The sequence below is a fragment of the Cygnus olor genome, chromosome 2 (assembly GCF_009769625.2).
Source record: "Cygnus olor isolate bCygOlo1 chromosome 2, bCygOlo1.pri.v2, whole genome shotgun sequence".
In the NCBI taxonomy this organism is placed as follows: Eukaryota; Metazoa; Chordata; class Aves; order Anseriformes; family Anatidae; genus Cygnus; species Cygnus olor.
In genome coordinates, this window is record NC_049170.1 from 110,689,249 (window position 1) to 110,708,710 (window position 19,462).

General features: G+C 44.9%; 1 protein-coding gene and 1 long non-coding RNA gene across 6 annotated transcripts in view; one reads left to right on the forward strand and one right to left on the reverse strand.

Moving 5' to 3' along the window:
• Window positions 1-2,689: 2,689 nt before the first annotated feature.
• LOC121065197 lies at window positions 2,690-17,253 on the reverse strand. Of its 3 annotated transcripts, XR_005816934.1 has the most exons (5): window positions 17,197-17,253; window positions 16,232-16,347; window positions 11,872-12,044; window positions 10,847-10,962; window positions 2,690-9,067 (listed from the first exon to the last, which is right to left on the reverse strand). It is a non-coding gene; the product is annotated as an uncharacterized LOC121065197 (long non-coding RNA). The 3 variants fall into 3 exon arrangements; XR_005816933.1 differs by lacking the exon at window positions 17,197-17,253 and having other exon boundaries at window positions 16,232-16,655; XR_005816935.1 differs by lacking the exon at window positions 17,197-17,253 and having other exon boundaries at window positions 6,370-7,370; window positions 16,232-16,655.
• An 87-nt stretch (window positions 17,254-17,340) lies between these two features.
• GREB1L (GREB1 like retinoic acid receptor coactivator) overlaps window positions 17,341-19,462 on the forward strand; it is a 136,756-nt gene continuing 134,634 nt past the window's right edge. Inside the window, exons 1-2 of one of the 3 annotated variants that reach the window (XM_040547820.1) lie at window positions 17,341-17,429; window positions 18,569-18,658. The gene's annotated coding sequence lies outside the window, so the exon portion shown is untranslated. Of the gene's footprint in view, window positions 17,430-18,568; window positions 18,659-19,462 lie in introns of those variants that run through there. The other 2 variants (XM_040547827.1, XM_040547824.1) reach the window with 2 other exon arrangements.

Below are 19,462 nucleotides of genomic sequence, written 5' to 3' on the forward strand. Positions count from 1 at the left end.
CAGCAATGCTTTCTGAAAGTTCTCCGGTTCCTTAGTGGTCAGAAAATGCATTGCCTTACTAAATCACACAAATGTTTAATGGTATTTCAACGTACACAGCCATGAGCATGCATTGTTTCTAGGAAAAACACAAATGTAAGGAATGAAGTAAAAAAGTCTTGGTGGTCTGGAAGCATCATGAGTGCAGTGAATACGCTGTAGCTACAGCTTAAAGCAGCTCCTCGTGTTGACATAGACAAAACCAAAGGAAGCCGTGTCCATTGTTCCTGAGATTTTCATGAGTTGATCGTGCAGAACCCTGTCAGCAAAAAATCTGTTCTTCGGCTTTAGGAACAGTGTCTGCAGTTTATAAACTCTTCTAAAGAACAATTTTTCAAGGCTAAGTCAAATATAAAGTTATTACACGGTTTAATAATGCTAAAGAAAATTTTTAGAAAAGAACAGCGCGTTTGATTTATGCAGTGCCTTTTGATTTATGTGGTCATGTGTTTTGATCCTCACTAGGGTCCAAAGTGCATAGAGAGCATTTTTTCACCTTCATATCTCAGCATAGATTACCCGGTTTACAGCAGTGAGAGTCAGTGTAGTCCATGATATGCAGAGAATTAAGAGTCAAGACAGTTAACAGCTTTTAATGCTGCTTTTATGTCCTTGGCAGAGCTGCAGAGAGCAATTCCACTGGTTTTAATTCAGTTTTTATGCCAGTGATACTTGACCCCTTTTATAACATACTTTAAAATCTGTGGTTGAAATGTGCAACATAAAGGTTAATTGTTCATTTTGTATCTGTTGATGATAAATCTCTTCTGCTAAAGGGAAACAAAATCAATGTCTTCATTCTTGTTTCTTCCTTTAATTTTTAAAGTATTTCTAAATTTTCATTATGGAGTTTTGGGTGTAAAAAAAACCAACAGCTTAAATATTATGCCATAATTACATTTGTGAATGACCCTAACTGGTGCAATGAATTAGCTCAATAAAACCGTTTGTCACATTCCAGTTCTGCTCATAGATCCTACATTAAACACTCTTCCTAAAATCTGATCACCTCAGGCCATGGCTATTTTGAATGGTGTAATCTGAATGGCGCCATACCACCACTCAGTTGAGAAATATGCAAAGAAAAAAACTGAAGATATTTTAAGTAGCTGCAGTCTGGGGACACAGGAGATTTGGCTTTAAGACTTGTAGTATCAGATCAAAAGTTTGCAGTCCCATGCTGTAAAACGTTTTGGTAAAAACTCAGGATTTTAGCTGAAATCTGTTTGAAATGATGACAACTACGTACAGGTGTTCTGGGGCTTGTTCTGATACTGTTGGTGCTTGAGATCTCCCTAAGAAGCATCCACAGTTCTTGCCATCAGACACTTCCTGACTTCATGTTTCCATCCCTGGGTCACTGTCCCTGGTATCCTTTGGTAGGAGATTCAAGCCAGAGCCTCTTCTATCTGTGTGCTGCAGCCCTTCCTTACTGCCACTCTTGCTTCATCTCAGATGTTTCACCGTGCAGCATGCTTTGCTTTCAGCCTCCTCGCTGCATCAGCCCCTTGCCTCCATCCTCGCTCCTTCATGAGGAGGCTGGCTAGATCCAGAGAGGGTGTATCACCGATTTGAGGACAGAGTGTCCGGGACTTGCCTTTGAGCCCAAAACGATGTCTTCTCAGAAACAAAAAGAGGAATTCAAGGGCAGTGAGTGGACTGGCACAGGAGATGCGGCCACAGGGAACAAAGGTAGGCAGGCAGCACTTTTTCTGTCCTCAGATGTCGCTTACAGGAGGACTTCAAGACAAAAAAATAATAATAATTAATCTTCAGAGCCAAGTAAGGAAGCCTGTTTGAGAGCTAATTTCTGCTTACATTTCTCTGTTTGTTTGTTTGTTTTACCTTTCGTGGGGCATGCTGGTGTTCTGGGCAGGTCGCCAGCTCTTGCGTGCTCCGCCAAGCAGCAGCAGCCTGGCGCTCTCAGGCAGGCAGCGTCCTGGTCCCAGCCCGTCCTGCACCGGGTGTGCTCACGCTCGCACATGTAACCTCAAGCACGGCGTAGTTCAGACCGAGAGACGTTTGGCGAAGAAACATCAGGCTAAGCCCGCTTTCCTCTGAGGGCCTGACCTTCGTTGCTGTGCCGGGGGGTGCAAAGCAGAGCCGCAGGCTGATGAAGCAGTGGTGTCTCCTCAGAGAGGTCCCAGCTGCCTGGCCATGTCCCACCTGCTCGCCCGGGGGTGCCCACTGCAGGGGTACCTGCGTGGATATTTGCTGTCGCCAGAGCTGGCCTGGATGGGGAGAGAAAATAACTAGCAATGCAAAGGTCTAAACGGAGAGGAAATGGGGCTCCTCATCCGTGTGGTAGAGGAGAAAATACGAACTGCTTCAACATTACAACAGTGCCCCAGGACAGGGCTGTACGACTGAGAGGAAAGGTGATAAACCCGAGGTGGTGAAAGGCGGGCGGCAGGGAAGGGCAGCCGGCGCGGTGACAGAGGCCTCGGCCGAGCACGGAGGGAGCCCGGGTGCAGGCACTGATCCCGGTCGGGGTCCCCCGGCTCCGGCCGGCTCCTCCCGGGCCTCCTGCGCCCCTCAGGCCCCGGAGCTGCGGGGAAGGGAGCGGGGAGCGGCGGGCAGCGCGGCGGGCACGCACCGCTGGGCGGCACTGCGGGGCCGCCGGGCAGGCCGCCGCCACATCGGCCGTGACAGGGACCGGGACGGGGACGGGTCCTTCCATACGTTCACCCGCTTGGTGGGTGAAGGGAAGGCAGGGTGTAATCCTTCTGGACTTTCCCTCTCAGCATCCTTCTGGAGGAACTGTCCAGCTGTGAGATAAACAGGAATAAAGCTCACAAAGGAAAATGCCGGGCGCTGCACCTGGGGCAGGGTAATGCCCGACGCAGGCACAGAGCGGGAGACAAGCGGCTGGAGAGCGGCTCTGCAGAAAGCACCTGGGGGTGCTGGTGGCAGCGGCTCAGCATGAGCCAGCAGCGTGCCCTGGCAGCCAGGAGAACAAATGGCATCTTGGGGAGCATTATAAACACTCAAAAGAGGCAATTTTCCCACTATATTTAGCATTGGTGAGGCCTCACCATGAGTATTGTGTGCAGTTCTGGGCTCCGCAATATAAAAAAGATGTTAAGGTCCTTGGAAGGGTCCAGAGGAGGGCAACAAAGCTGCTAAAAGGGCTGGAAGGCATGTCCTGTGAGGAGAGGCTGAGGACACTTGGGTTGTGAAGTCTGCGGAAAAGGAGGCCGAGGGGTGACCTTGTGGCTCTCTGCAATTTCCTGAGGAGGGGACATGCAGAAGAAGGTGCTGGTCTCTGCTCCCTGGTCACCAATGACAGGACACATGGGAATGGCATAAAGCTATGCCAGAGGAGGTTCAGACTGGACATCAAGAAACATTTCTTTACCGTGAGGGTGGTCAAACACTGGAACAGGCTTCCCAGAGAGGTGTCTGATGCCCCATGCCTGTCAGTGTTCAAGAGGTATTTGAATAATGCCCTCAGTAATACGCTTAACTTTTGGATAGCCCTGAAGAAGTCAGGCAGTTGGACTCGATGATCTTTGAAGGTCCCTTCCAACTGAGTTATTCTATTCTATTCTGTTCTGTTCTGTTCTACTCTACTCCACTCTACTCTACTGCCATTATATATTTAAAAAATAATAATAATATTAATAATTCACTTAAATGGACTGGAAAGCTTTCGCGGGAGCACTGCTTGCTTATGAGCATGAACCTCCAATCACCCCCATCCTGGGAGTCCCCGGAGAGAGCCTGCTGAGAACAGTCAGCCACCCTCCTGGCACCTTCCAGGGCCTCTCCACATTCCCACTGCCGGGGATCGGCTGGCAGCATCCCCCTCCGAGAGTCATGGGTGAAGAGAGGTGGGCAAAAATGGACAGCAGCCCTGCTGTACTAAATGCAGTGCTGGTGCTCAATGACAAGTCCAGGGAGTTGTGCTTGGTGGAAGCTCAGAGCTCCGGTTTCATTGCTTTGCAGATCTCTGCAACTGGAACCTCTCTCAGGAGAGCTATGGAGGCAGCAGGGCCTCATGAAGTCTCACTCTATGCCCATGTGTACTGGCTGAGGAATAGCAGTGTGCCATATGCCTCTTAATCCACCAAGATTAATTGATCGCCTTCTACCACTCTCCCCGTATTTAGCCATTAACGCAAAAGGTTCATTTTTTATATCTAAAATGTGGAAGTTTGCCTCTGGGTGAATCTCAGGTCTGAGAAATAAAGGAGAATGAGAGAAACCATTTTAGCCATAAAGTCTCATAAAAACTTTGGTTTTGTGCAGCACCGTTTATTTGAGAACCACTGTAAGGCACCTGAGCTCAGCAACTCATTTGGTGATGGCTATTAAAAATAACATTTTGACATATAGGGGTTGTTTCTGAGTAAAGAATACTTTAGCAGACGCAGGAACCTCAGGAAGAAATGAAGAACTGCTGTCAGACAAGCCTGCCCACACACATGTACTTCGTTCTCTAAAGGTTAATTTTACATAGCAGAAAACTTCAAACTTAGTTGCAAGACTATACATGACAAAATGTGGCTGATACCACATAATTAAGAGCATTTTAATATATCTCCAACACTAAGGATGTATCGATCAAACATCAAACTCTCCTTGGAGAATAAATAAAAGATTCTGTGGAAATTAGAGGATTACATATAATGTATAGAAGAAGGGTTGGCTGGATGACAGCGACTAGAAGGTTAACCTTTAGACCCACAGAAAGTTGCTGAAGGAAGCAGAAGGGCACTGCAGAGATAAAGAACAGCAGAAGTACAGAAAACAACAGTTTAAGAGGAGTGCAGTTCTAAAACTATTGGAACAGAAGTGACTTTAATACTGTATTAGTTGCTTTATGGAAATGGTAGAAACATCAACAGCGATGCAGACAGGTGAGAAGCTTCAATCTGCAAACACAACTATAACTCTTAGGTAGGAGATACTTCAAGGAGATTGTTATGATCTCATTTTTGCATGGGATTTTTGCATCTATAAACATGGCATAAACCTTGAAGATGGACAAAGGCTGGCAATGGACTTATTTTAGGAATTTCAATAAGTACCTCTGTTCTGCATTTGAGGAAAAAAGCAAGTGGTGTCACCACTGCTGATGAAAGAGTAGGTGCCTCAGAAGGCTCTAAACAACAGCTGCTGCTATCAGGCATCCTAAAATTGGAAAATGTATAGCACTAGCATCCCCAAAGTTTCAAAGAGCTGACAGAAGATCACTCTGAGTCACTAAAACTCACTTTTAGAAGAACTGGAAGTCCAGGGGATCTCCAGAGGCTGAGCAAGAAGGTTATGGTGGAATAATATTTTAAAACATTTACAGAAGAACCCAGGCCGTTTCAGGCTATGCACTTCCATCAGGCTTGTTATTATTCTGGCTATTGGCCCAATGGATGTCCAAAACCTGACAAAAATGCTGGCCAAAATGTCTGTGTTAATAAATACCAAAATAAAAGGAAGTAGAAGCCAACTCACATGGATTTTCAGAAAGTAGATTTTCCTGAGCTAACCTGTTGTCTTTTGGAGAAGAGTAAAAGCTTAATTCATAAAGGCAGTCTTGTTCATGCAATAATCAAGTATAGAGCATGAGGCTTTCATTTTGCACAATTCTTTGATCGATAAGTTGTGGCAGATTAACATACTGGATGGTTCAGAAACTGGTTAACCCACTGTTTAGTCTCAATGCTAAACAAGGAACCATTGTTCAGAGGGGTGTTAACTAGGGGAGCTTCACAGGAGTTGTTTCCTGGCCATCATCCATTTTGATCTGTGATAGCAAAGAAAATATAAAATTATAATATTGCCACAGACACAAAGACCAAAGGAACTAAAATGAAAATAGGTCACTGATGTAATCAGATGGTAAACAGAAAGCAAGCATGTAAGGTAATACTTTATTACAGGTAAACATGAAGCTCTAAATCTAGGAATAGAGAATGAAGGCCACAGGAATAAGATGGGAAACTGGACTTCGAAGCACGGGCTCTGGAAAGGACTCAGAAAAGAGGGACACAAGAGCTGAGCAGAAACTCCCGCTGCAAAGCAGACATAAAAAGGGTAATGAAATCTTTAGATGCACAGTTGGGCTAAAGCATTTACAGTGTTTCAGGATTTGGTACTGATCTTACTGTTATGCGGAAATACTGGGCCTAGTTCTCCTGGGTTTAGGTCAGGGAGGATGTTGCTACAGGAGTGGAGGGAAAGGGTGGTTTCTTCTTGCTGTCTGAAACCCAGAGCACATGAGATGGAGCTCCTGATGCCCCAGTGATTTCACTTACAGGCAAGAAAGCAGTGTAAAATAGGGACCAGCATGATAAAATTTGTGAGAACAGAGTTTTTTATTTATTTATTTATTTATTTATTTATCTGAAAGACCGATTTCTGAGAATTATCAAGGATTACTTTCCTGGAACTATTCAATGAACCTGAATTTTTCTCATAGCTGGAAGCAAGTACACCTGAGGTCAAGGTTTGCACGTCTTTCCCCTGGGATGGAAACCATGCCTCTAGCATAGTTATCCTAAACAGGTAAAACTTTAAACATTTTTGAGGTCCAGGATAAATGTCAGATGATTTATTTTACTGGACTTCTGAAAGTACCAGAGTAAAAGACTATAGAGTTTCCCCCATTCAGGAGAGAGAAGTTATTTCTTCCCTCTGGCACTTCTTGGAAAGGAGGTGCAGACAGAAAGGGGTGAGAGTGTAACTGAGTTGTGCAACCAGCTCTTGGTGGTTATATTACCTTCCATCAATTCAGAGCTCTTGCCCAGTTTGCTACAGGGCCTCAATACAAGCACCTTGGAAGCAAAATCTGCCAAGAAGAAGTCGTTCTTTTTCTAAGGGTTTCTTCAACCCCAAGCACCCCTCCCTCCATCCTCGCATTTAGCTGCTGGACTGCTTTCCCACAGAGCAGCTAGCGCCAATGCTTGTGTGCGTCTGTGCATGTGTGTTTATGTGTATGCAAGCCATCCACATCTTCACACCTCACCGCCATGTTATTATCATTTTTTTTACATGTTAGCTACAGCAGCAGAGACAAAATTATTGGGAAGTTGAAAGCACATAGAAATGTCCCAACCTCTTTACTGAGCCGGTACATGGTTGCTTACTGATGGTAGAAAAAAGGGATCTCTGGAGAGCACCCGCTCCAGCCCCCTGCTCAGCCTGGTGCCAAGTTGTCCACGTGCCCAAGGACGGAGACTTCTCGGTCCCTCTGGGCAACCAGTGCTTGCAGCTCTTTCTTCCCTGGCATCCTGGTGGAATTCCCCGTCTTGTTCCCCGACGGGCGAGTGTCAACTGGTGTTTACAGTAGAAGGAAGCATGCTTGATCGTGATGTGATGAAGGTCAATGCCTTGTGCAGAGAGGTGGCATTTATTCTAGTGCATGCTCTTGGTCTGACTGGTTGCTCAGCAACTCTGCTCCAGTGAAACCAGATAAGGTGTACGTGGAAACACCGTTCCTCCAGTCAGCTGGCAGTGAGAAGACCATGTAGTTGACCAAGGTGTTTGATGAAGCCAGACCAGACTCTCTTTCAACCAGTAATGATCACTGTGTTTACCCTTCTCCATTTCACGTCCATCTACACAGGGCAAAACTGATTTTAGTAATTTCTGGTTCCCTCCCTAGTAGTATCTCTTGAAGGATTTTGTAAGCTACTTATAGTATTTGCTTTCAGCTCTCACCGTCAATGGGATTTCCTTCCTGAAACCTTCCACTCACATAAAAGGTGACATTCCCCTCATCGTCAACTTTATTTGGAAATTATTACCTCTGAGTCTTGTGCTTTTCAAGTTTCCTTTTGGATAGCGTGCAAGTTCCTGGTACTGATGATGACAGCAGATGTAGAGAGGACCCAAGCCCCAGGACTATAGTTGTCTGGCAACACTACAAGTTCCCATGTTAGCTGGAGGTACCAACTGTGAAGCACCATCGGCACTTCAGGAAAAGCATTACTGCCCCTTGAAGAGGTTCCTACCGAGCCAGAAAGCAGTATGCCTGATTTTTATTTTGGGGTGCCAAAAACCAAGAGGACTCTTCTGGCTTTCAAGTACAAAATGTTAAATAAAACTGAATTTTCTTAGAAGAAAAAGTGGAAAAATCCTTCTTAAAGGGCTAAGGAAAAACAGCAAAGGAGGGAGGATACACATACAAGTGGGATTACTGATCTGAAAACAACGCTGCTCTGGAAGCAGAAGTTTTGTTTACGTGGTCTAATATTTTATTTCCAGCTCACAGATTGCTAAGTGCTATGACACTAAGAGACTTATGACAGTATGAGACAGTTAGGACAGTAAGAGACTTAGCTGGCTTTTCGTTACTTCGGATGAACAAAAACTCTTGTAAACAAACTAGGAAACCCAGAGGAATTCATTTTGCATAGCCTGGACCTACCCTTTCTCTGGAGCTGCTGGGAGATGGACTGCCTTATAAAAAAAAAAAAAGAAACATAATAACGAAATGAATAGAGATTAACTGACAACATAATTCTTAATTAGAGCTTTATATTAAAAATAATCCACAGCATTAATGACTCCAGTTTTTGTAGCCATAGGGATTTTCTTTGTCATTTCAGCTGACTGGACAGCAGCTGCTTTTAGAAGTCTTTCTAACCCAGCAGTGCAAACAGACAGGTTTCCTTCCCTCCCAATGGCAATAACAATCCTCTCTGTTTAACCAGCAGGAGGTACCAAGAAACCTGGTTAAAAAAATATATATATAATAAAAGAAATCCACAACCCAATATGTAAATAAGAAGTGACCTGAAACCTCACGTTGCAGTCATGAGGATCCCACACTGCCAGAGCTGGCACTGGGGGTTACTTTGAGGGTTATTTGCTGGCTGTTGGAGGTTCCCAGGCAGAGCGATCGAGCACAGCAGCCCTCCCTGCTGACAAACCTGAGGCTGAATCCCATCTCAGACTGCTTGCAAAATGTATCTGGGGACCTTCCACTGATTCTGTTTCGCTGATGCCAACAGAAGACTCAAGGGAATGTGAAAACTGTACAGCAACTTGCTCACAATCATAGCCCACTGCACATTTGGTAGCACTGTTTAATATAAAAATAAAAAAATAAAAAAAAAAATAAAAATATATAGTGAAAGATGCCAAATGATACTAATCCTTACAAACCAGCCAACTTCCCTGATCCCCAAATAAATGTAACTCAGTATTAAAAGCAAAAGTTTTACCATGCATTGAAAAAAATCAATCTCCCAGGAAAATTACATGCAGAGGAAAAAGGAGTATTCAGAAGACTAAAGTATTAATATTGTATTAAGTGCTGTATAATTAATACCTTGTAACTCACATACAAATTTATTCCTGCAGGGAGGTTTGTAGGCACGTGGATGCTGCAGAATTAACTTTGTACTTTTTTTTTTCTTTGAGAAACGAGAGCCGGCTGGAAGACAAGCAGCTAAAATCCTGTGTGCCTGCACACCTGCAGAGTGCAGGTTAAGACAGCTCAAGGCGAGGACCCTCGGAGCTCCCCACGAGAGGTGTGGCGGCTGTCAGACGTGTTTCTGGAGCTCTGGGGGAAACTCTGGCTGTGGAAAAGCCAGCTGGCACGTCTCACTGCGCAGCACACACCTACCTGGCTCTCAGTACTTGGAGAGAACCCAGCCAAGCCGCGTCTGCATTCACACACGTGTAAACCCTTTTGGGGAAGTTGGGGAATTTATAAATATGAGAGTAGGTAGCTCAGTAAGCTCAGAGGTTTGCCTCCGCAAGGCTAAGAGAGAGATCTGCTGCTGACAGCACCTCAGCCTGTTAAGACACAGTGAATGCTGCACTAACTTTACTTAGCAGCTCGGCTTTTCATTAAGATAAAGTCTGGTCTACCGTGATGTGCGCGGACCTGGTAGGAAAACCAGGAGGGGAGTGACTGTTAGTTCTGGCAGCTACAAGGGCCTGGGGAATTTACCGTAAGCTGCTTTAAGCAGGAATTTTGTCTGGGTGAAGGCAGCAGTGACAAAACAAGCATGGTGAGGGCTTGTGCAGTCTTCTTCAACTCACTTTAAAAATATTTCCCATTTCTAAAAACGCAGAAAGCTCAAACACATCTGTGACCTTCTGGCAACAAAGCAAAGGAGTAACAAACCAAGAGGAAGGTTTGATACTCTAGATAGACAAACCTCTGCAGACTATATGCAGTGAAAAAAATGTAAAGCAATTTTTAAAACTCTAAAAATGCCTTGCATTACAAACACTATACTAATGCCAGGAATTCTGTAATTGTGGGATTTCTGTTTTTTACCCATAAAATGCCCAATTTCCATGTCTTGACTCCACTATGGATTTAGGGCCATTTTCTATGCTACATTCTTGTTAGTTCATGAGCAGCACTTCTTACAAAGAGCAAATAACTATTTAATAAAAAGCCAGATAAATAAAAGAGCAAGTTCACTGCCATTCTACAGCTAGGTGCAGAATAAATATCACAACAAATGTTAGCCAGCACTGATATATTTACTTTGATGACATTCACCACTCTTACTGATAACAACTGCATGAAACATTGCAAATTAAAAAAAAAATACCATTGAACTTCACTCATCAAATCATGTCAGTGCTATGAAAGCAAAACAAGAGAAAACAAAACAAGCCTTTGGGGGGTCTGAATTTAATTGCTGATATGAAAGTGCCACCTGTCCTTTTCCCATCTATGACTAACAAGCCAGGGGACAGATCTCTGTAGAAAGCCTGAGCACTTCTTTTGTGCATGTCAAACAGGGAACAACAGGGGGAACTGTTTTATATCCCTGTAGTAAGCGAAGGGTGGTGTTACAAGGAGAGGCACTGGTAGTGTATAGGTGCGCAGTCTCACCTAGGTTTCTAAGCTCCTTCAAAGTCGAGGAGGAGTTTCAGGGGAGAGAGGTTGCCTTCTGAAGGTGTTCGGTTTAGAATGGGATGAAGCCAGCACTGACAAGATATTTTCACCGTCTGTAAATAAAGATAGACAAGAGCTTAACTTTTAGATGGCTTAAGTTAGGCAGGACTACCTCCACTGTAAGTAAGCCCTATTTAAAAGGATTACTTTAGACTGTAAAACAGAGTTTGATTAGATTATGTGTTTGGCAATGGAGAAGTAATTTAGGAGTACTGGGTCTAAGTTGTGTCTTAGAAAACAACCAGGAGATGATGAGTGAGCCGGAGCATAGCTGAGTGTTTTATTGCATGGTCAGTAGCAGGCATGCTTTTCCATTTTATGGAGGTTGGTTTTCATTTAGTTTTGCATTTGGAAAATATTTAAACAGAAGGCAGCGTTCCATTTATATTACACGTGGAAATTCTTTACATTTAGTTGAAGTACACATATCCCACTACAAGCAGAAAACTCTTCTTGAATCATTTAAAGCAAGCAGTTAACATGCTTTTCATTTTCCTTTTTAAAATGATGATGTATCAATAACACTTTGTTGTGTAGTAAGAGTTAGAACTTACCTTCCCATTGACAGAGGTCAAAATGGACTGTGCTAATTCTACGGAGTATGTAAAAGAGGCTCAATCATAAAAAACAAATTCACACTGTATGACACTTTTCAGTCAGCTACATTCTAGAATAATACACAGCTTAGTTACTAAAAAGGATTCCACTGAAAGATTAGTGGATTTTGAAAATGATTTTAAAACCAAAATTTATACAAAAACAAACAAACAAACAAACAAAAAACTCTGTAAAGGCTCAGCTGTGACAAATTCTACCTTACCTGGTTTTCCTTAATACAGAACTTAATTTTTCATGGTAGCTCTGAAAGCATTAGAAAGGGGTAGTACTTTTACACAGCCTTGCCTGATACAAAATTGAATTTGACAAATCATATAGAGAATTATAAAGAGAAAATTTCTTACAGACTCTCCCGTGCAGCACAGCCATACAGATGCCAGACGTTCTTCCTGTTCAAAGAAGAGCTTCAGTGCCTTTTGCCTTTTACTGGCATAGTCTGCTGTTAAGGGCATGCTTCATAGCAAAGGAAATGGCATCCCACTGGGTCTTGCATGTTAGATGGGGTACAGTTGTCAGCCTGTAAACAAGAGCTGTCAATGCAACACCAAGTATTTTATAGAAAGTTCCAAAAGATGAGAAGCTGGCTATAATTCTGACCGAGACTGAGATTCTAGGCATCAGCCCCAGGGCTTTTATACAATCGGCTTTTTCTTGTGATTACCTCAAAACAGTGCTTTTTCTGCAAAATCTGATCAAGAAGGAACAGAAAGCCTGTGTGTGCCACTGATGATGTGCTACAGCTAAACCACCAGAAAAGCCCCATCCCTGGAGGTGTTCGAGGCCAGGCTGGACAGGGCTTTGGGCAACCTGAGCATTAAGAGACCTGAATTCTGCTCCTAGCTCTGTCCTCAGAGTGTTTGCATTAAAAACATTCGGTTTTACATACTCCAACTCCCCATCTCCAGCACTGCTTCTGTTTCATCCTGTACATCTGTTTTTTCCATTTAGAATAAACGTTCTCTAGGGAATAGCCCTCAAATATTTGGGTAGTGCTCATTTCATAGATGCCTCGACTTTAAAGAGACCCTTTACAGTATTACAACTCGGGAAAGAATAATCCACGACAATAATAAAAGGAGAAAGGTATAACAAATCATAACAGACCCTTGTGATTCGTGCAGAAAGATGAAAGTTACTTAAAAGGCTCATATCAGAATTACCCATCAGGGTGGTGGAATTTGCTTTAGCCCCAACAAAGGAAGCCAAAGCAACGTTTGCTATCAGCTTTTAGCAACTGCAAGAGAGGGTTGGTGGAATTCAGACACTTTGTTCAGGTAGAATTATAGCATACATAATTATTATAATATATAATGACAACAGTTTGGTAGGTTGGATCAAATAAAACCGTCTTACTAATGTTCCAAGGAAAGAAACTGCTGCTTCTAGCATGTATGAAATTGATAGTTTGTGAATATCAAGAAATCAGAGCAGAGAGTTCCCTTTCATTGCTATTTCTATTTTTTTTAATTTCTTGAAACCTAAATTTTGAGGTTGGATATACCAAGTTATCAGTGAGTATTTATATGTAACAGGCAAGACAGATATCAATACAAGCTCTGGTCCAGAATGATCTAAGATGAACAGATCACCTTTGCTATCAAAACAAAAACCAAAAGTTTGGAAATTGTTGAGAAGTTTACACCCATGGCTAGGAAAGGGGTAACTCGCAGTTCCTACTAGCCACAGTATTTAGCACACTATATCCAAAGGGATCTTATTCCTTTTGCTCTCTAAACTGGAAATTGCGAAGAAAGTGAAGAGATACTTAAGGTCAGGTGACAATGAAATCCATTGTGAGGGCTCGAGACTGAAGGATACCTATCAACCTCTGTAGTTCAACCGGGGGCTCATCAATCCTTGCGCAAACCATAATGCCACATTAAGTTTTTAGGCAGTCCTTTATAACAGGAGATCCGACAGGTGATGGTGCCTTGCCTTGCAACTACAAGCACAGGTAAAACCCAGCACATGAATGACAACGCTGCCTAGCCAGGGATCAGAAAATGCCGCTTGCTAAACCAGGTGCCTTTCTGATGGCGCCTGTACCTCAGTGTTAACTGACATGGCATCCCAAAGTGAGCCTCTAATCGCTGTGTGAGTGCATGTCTGCTGTCAATAATTCCTAATGATTGACTCCAGTTTCTCACTGCCTGAAGTTGCACTTTCTTCTTCCCTCAAACGTTCTTTTGTTCTCGTTGCCTGTGTGCTGCCCAAACTGTGTGGTCTCTCCTTTCTTTCACTCTGCAGCTGCTTTGGCATTCTGTGTCTTCTGTTTCGGTTACACGAGCGGCTCCGCACATTTGTGCTGTGAATATCATGGCTTCCAACCCTGAAAGACTTTTACATCCCAAAATGTTCTTGTTACAGATTTTATTCTGCCATCTGATGTGCAATATGGCACGCAGATGGCACAGACGAAACCACCCTACAAGCTGTAAATGTTGATAGTCAAAATAGAAAGTTAGAAGGAAACATATAATGAATGTTTCTTCCTTTCCAATAAAAAAAAAAAAGGCAAAACAAAAATAAGTCCAAACAAGAAAAGAGTTATTGCATTAAAGCTACCAGAATAATTCTCACTCCTTCCCTAAGTAAAATTAAGCTGAAAGGTCAGGGAAAATCTAGCCTGCAATAACCAGGATTGATTTAGTCATAACTAAGCCATCCAGGTTAGAATGATCATATACTATAGCAGGTATTTTACAGGCACCTTCATATGCTTTCAAATCTCTCATGTACTTCTTGAAGTAATAATAATGTCACTGTCTAAATCTGCTCAGGGATACATGGCAATATTTTCTCACAGGACTGACACTGATATTGGTTAATTCCTTTATATTTTGCACTGTATCAACAGAATAGTCCACATATACAAGTGGACATATTAGAACAACAGCCTAAACACTTTTGCAGCTATCAACTTCCAAGTTTCCAGAAAATTAAGTATACTGCCTAGAACAGACGAAGTGGCAAAGGTTTAGGACTTGCCCACAAAGCTTAATCTGACTTGGCAGATTCTCTTCAATTCCACTTTGCCTAAATTTTTACCTACTGTTAAGGGTCATATTATTAGCAAATTGCAAATACATAGACACCAAATATGCTAATGGAGATGCATCTTCGGAAAATCCACAGCTGAAGCCCAGCTCTAAGCAATTCAAGTATGTGAATAGTCACATCAAAACCAACTGATTTGGCATGTCACATGAAAATTACATAGTCCCCTCAGAATCAAAGTAGCCAACAAGCTTTATTTAGCAGGTACCTTGCTTTTGAGAACAACTGTGGCATGACAGCATATGTAAGAGGGTTGTGGGGCTTATGGCAGTAGCCAAAGAAGTTGATAAGAAGAAAGCACGTAACCAGAAATATGTACTCATATAGGTGCATACAAGACAGCATTGTACGTATTTTGTATACACGTTACATGTAAAGATTCTTCCCTGTCAAGTTTGCTATGAAAACTGCATAATAATATGCCCCAACCTTTGGTCTCTACCTTACCTACACAGGTACATGCATGCGTTATTACAATCCCAATTGATCCCCATTGATGAAATGCACTGCAAATTAGCAAGGCATAAAAAAAGCATTGCTCACATTAAGGTAAAACAGAACAGAAACAATAGAGAAAACCTATCAGAAAGAGTGTGATTGATTAAGAAAAGGGCTAATTTTGTTGAATATTTGAAACCATCTACATTAGCTATTAGACAGACCCTTGTTCCCCGTTGCTGGACGAAGCAGAAGTACTGCTGTGCCACACCGTCTCTGTGCTACCTTGACTTTTTCCAAGGGGTAAGAACAGTTTTTTCTCTACCACTTTTTGACGAAAAATCTCATTATTTGTGGTAATGAGAACACTTGCAAGGATGCTGGAACTTAGTCTTTTTACCAGTAAATACAAAAGAAAAGGATGCGAGAAAAGTACTGAACATCTTCTGCCTCTCAACATCACACAGCAGAAGGTTCCTGTCAAAGAAAAATGATACTATCACTTCTTTTTGTCACTACCACTCTTTTTTTCTTTTTTCCTCAGCTGTTGAGACAGAAAGGTAGGATACTACATGAGATAAGCCCGTAATACCTATGGTCCTGAGAGATGAAAAGGGCTCAGGGATACACCCTCTGAAAAGGGAAAAAGGAAGAAGAGGAGATGGCTCATATGGTAACTTAATCAAAGGTAAAGGGAAGAAAAGGCAAAATCATTTTTCTGCAGTTCAATGGATATTTACGCTTAAAGTACCCTGCTGCAATTCTAGCCTCCTTCCCACGCTCCTGCTAAATCTGACCTTCATCTTCATGCAGACTGGGAATCCAAAGCCACTTTTCTCCACACAGACTCTGGCTCCACTTAGAGCTTGAAATGTTCCAGAACCTTCTCTGTCCATCCCCTCCAATGCACTCATATTCCCTGATCTGTCTGCCTTGCCTTGAACCCGTTCAATTTAATCTCCAACACAAGTATGCTCACAGCGTCCTTCTCTATTCCATCTCCGGCATCCTCCCAGCTCACTAAGCCTTTCCAGCTTCTTTACCACGCTTGTGCTAGCTCAATGTCTAACTAATCCCAAAACAAGACATGAAGTGGCCCCTTTGATGATAAATTGTGCCCACAGCCCTGGCTGGCCACTGCCACCTCTCCTGGGGGAACTTACGTGCCCCCCTGGTGCCATCTTCTGCCCTCCCCAGCCATTGAGCTACCTTTGCTGGCTGACTGCTCTATGCGCTGTGACATCCCAACAAGGTCTATTTTCTCTTCAGGACAGTCCACACCTTCTTTCTGGCTCAGTCCCTCATGCCCTCACACACAAATGGATCTGTTTGGGCAATTTTTAACCTTCTTAAGCTCCTGTTCTAGGCTTAGTTTCTCCTCCTGCCCTCTCTCCTGCACACAGCCTGCCTGTTGCCTATCTGGCTGGAAAAGCCTCACTACATCCCAGCCCTGAATCACAGAATTATCAAATATCCTGACCTGGAAGGGACCCGCAAGGATCACTGAGTCCAACTCTTGGCTCCACACAGGACCATGCAAAAATCAAACCCTAGATGGCTGATAGCCTTGTCCAAGTGCTTCTTGAACTCTGGCAGGCTCAGTGCCGTGACCACTGCCCTGGGGAGCCTGTCCCAGTGCCCGACCACCCTCTGGGTGCAGAACCTTTCCCTAACACCCAGCCTGACCCTCCCCTGTCCCAGCTCCATGCCGTTCCCTCGGGTCCTGTCGCTGTCCCCAGAGAGCAGAGCTCAGCGCCTGCCCCTCCGCTCCCCTCGTGAGGAAGCTGCAGGCCGCCATGAGGCCTCCCCTCAGCCTGCTCTGCTCTGGGCTGAGCAAACCAAGGGACCTCAGCTGCCCCTCACGACCCTTCCCAAAACTGCCGCACCCCTGCGGGGTTATGAGGCTTCCCCGCTCCCTCCGTCGCTCCATTCCCTTGGCCCTCGGGTCGTGCCCACTCTCACCCCCTCTATCCCAGACCTGCAGCCCCTCAGCCCCCTCCATCACGCCGCGCCCACCCCAGCGCCCGGTCCCACCTCCAGGGCCGGGGTCGGGGCTCCCCACCCTCTATCCCCCCTTGGCCTCCGCACCCCCGGGGGCCCCCGGGGACCCCCCTGTCCGCCTCACCGCCCCCCGACCCCTCTTCTCCCCGCGGTCAGGGCAGGAGGGGCGGCACCTGCGGGTCCGCCCCATTCTCCTCCCCTCGCCTCCCCTCCCCTCCTCCCGCCGGAGAGGCAGAGGGAGACCGAGACCCGCGGGGAGACGGCGGCACCGGGGCTGCCGGGCGGCGTCGCTTGCTGCGAGGGGAGGGGATTTAAAAAAAAAAAAAAAAAAATTGGGGAAAAAAAAAAAAAAGTGAGGGGGGGTGGAAGGAAGGTGCTTCAACTTCTGCTCTCCCTGCCCGGCAAGGTAAGGCGCCGGTGGGGGGCTCGGGGCTCCCGGGGAGGGCACAAAGGCAGCGGGGCTGGCTGCCGGTCACCCGGCGGCCGGTGTCACCCGTGGGCTGCCGCTGCCCTCCCCGGGGTGGGCTCCGGCCCTTTGTTGCCGTCGTTTCGGGCTGGGGGGCGGATGACCCCGTGCGGATGGGGCGAGGCGGGGCCAGGAGGAGCCGGCGCCGGGTGCCGGGTGTGCAAAACCCCCTTCCCGGCTTGGTGCGGGGTAGGAGCGGGGGGTGCAGGTGGCTCCGCCGGGGAGCCCTCCCGCCCCGCGCTGCCGTGCGGGGCCGCCGCCGGCAGGGGGCTCGGCTGCCTCGCCCGCCGGTGGCCGCCTCGCCTGAGGGGGCCGAGCGCCGGTGCTGGGCTGCCCGGGGTTGGGGGGGTGTCGTGGGGGTGCTGGGGGGTTTTGTGAGGAGTGCCGGCTGGTTTTGGGGAGCGGAGAGCAGGGACGCAGCCGGTGACGGCTTGCCCGCCGTGGGGAGGGAAGGGAGGAGGAAGAGAGCAGCGGCAACAAAAAGTGCAAGCCGGATTGAAGCCGCCGCTTTAAATCGGTCTGGGTGCCCCAAAGCGGCTGACAGATTTATGAGCCGCGCTCAGGAGCGGCTGGGAACCTGTGGGGCTTTGCCCTTCCCCTCCGAGTGCTTCCTGACTGCTTTCTGAAGTCTCCGGAAGGTGAAAACTTTCTTCAGACCGTAGGATTTTGGCCAAAACCCCGAGGATAGGCCACTGGTTGCTGTTTATTTAGGCCCCGAGCCTGCAAGCGCTAGTCCGTGTTCTGCGATTTAAGAATTATCAATTGGCAGATGTGTCACTACTCAGTGAAAAAATATTTCCCGTTCCTTTTCCTTGTCGGTATTTTTGTTACAAATAACCTGAAGATGTGACGTCTTAAATGTAGTTACGTTTGGCTTTGAGTTGGTGACTCTTGTGACTTACCCATTGAGTAGCACTCAACGTTACTGAAACTATATTTCACATTTTTCATATGTCATTGATACGTTGCTATAAAGAGTTTTTTTATAAGGTCGAAATAAAAGGCTGTTGAAGGAGGAAGTGCGATCTTTGGTTTTTTTGACTTCTTAGGAATAAATGCAGCATACGTTTTTATTACAGGGATTACAGTTGTTTAGAGCCACGAGTGAAGCGAGGAGGTGCGTGTTTCAGTTGAGGATCTACCTCTGTATGTGACACCAGGGAGGACAGGTAGAAGCTTTCTGTGCTGTTTAATACTGTAATGCATAGCTAAGCTTGGGTTTTTTTCCTCTGGCTGGGATATGCCCTCAAAAGAAAAACAAGGGTCTTCAATTGATTGGCAAGCTTATTGGATAAGCGCTAGAAAGATTAAAAACAAACAAACAAAAAAACCCCTTACTTTCTCTGAAAATATCAATCCTTACTGTGAATAATTTGCTTGTGAGTAGGACAGATGTGTTTTATGGAGCCTGATGGATGCTATTATCTCTTTAATTAGCTCTTTGCAAAGGAAAAAGGATCCAGAGAGGATTCTCAGAGCTGCTCAGAAATGTTTATTTATTCCTCATCTTAACGCTTGTGGATTTCAAGTACAGGAATAATTTTTCTCATAGCCCTGTTTCCCACAAAACTTACCATAAAGTCAATGAATAATCTTCAGTATGTGCTTACCTGTTTGAAGTATTGGGCTTCAAACCTTGAAGGTTTAATTATACATCTGCTAATACAGATAACAAATATGATGAATGTTTTTGTTTATCATTGGTAGTGTTTGTGGAAAAAAAAAAAGGCTGAGGTGTTTCACAACACAAGTTTAGTTACAAAAACCTGTATGTACATACCAGTAATTTTTGTTAGATGGCTTTGGCTGTAGATACGTAACAATCAGAAATAGCAATAATATTTTGGGAAGGCAGGTTTTAAGCCCAGGATATGAGATTAAAGGGAATAGGCAACCTGAATTTTAGGTTCAAAAACCTAGCTTTTACTAGGTTAGTTAAAATACGTGCAGTTTCCTAAGATCTCATGAGGGCG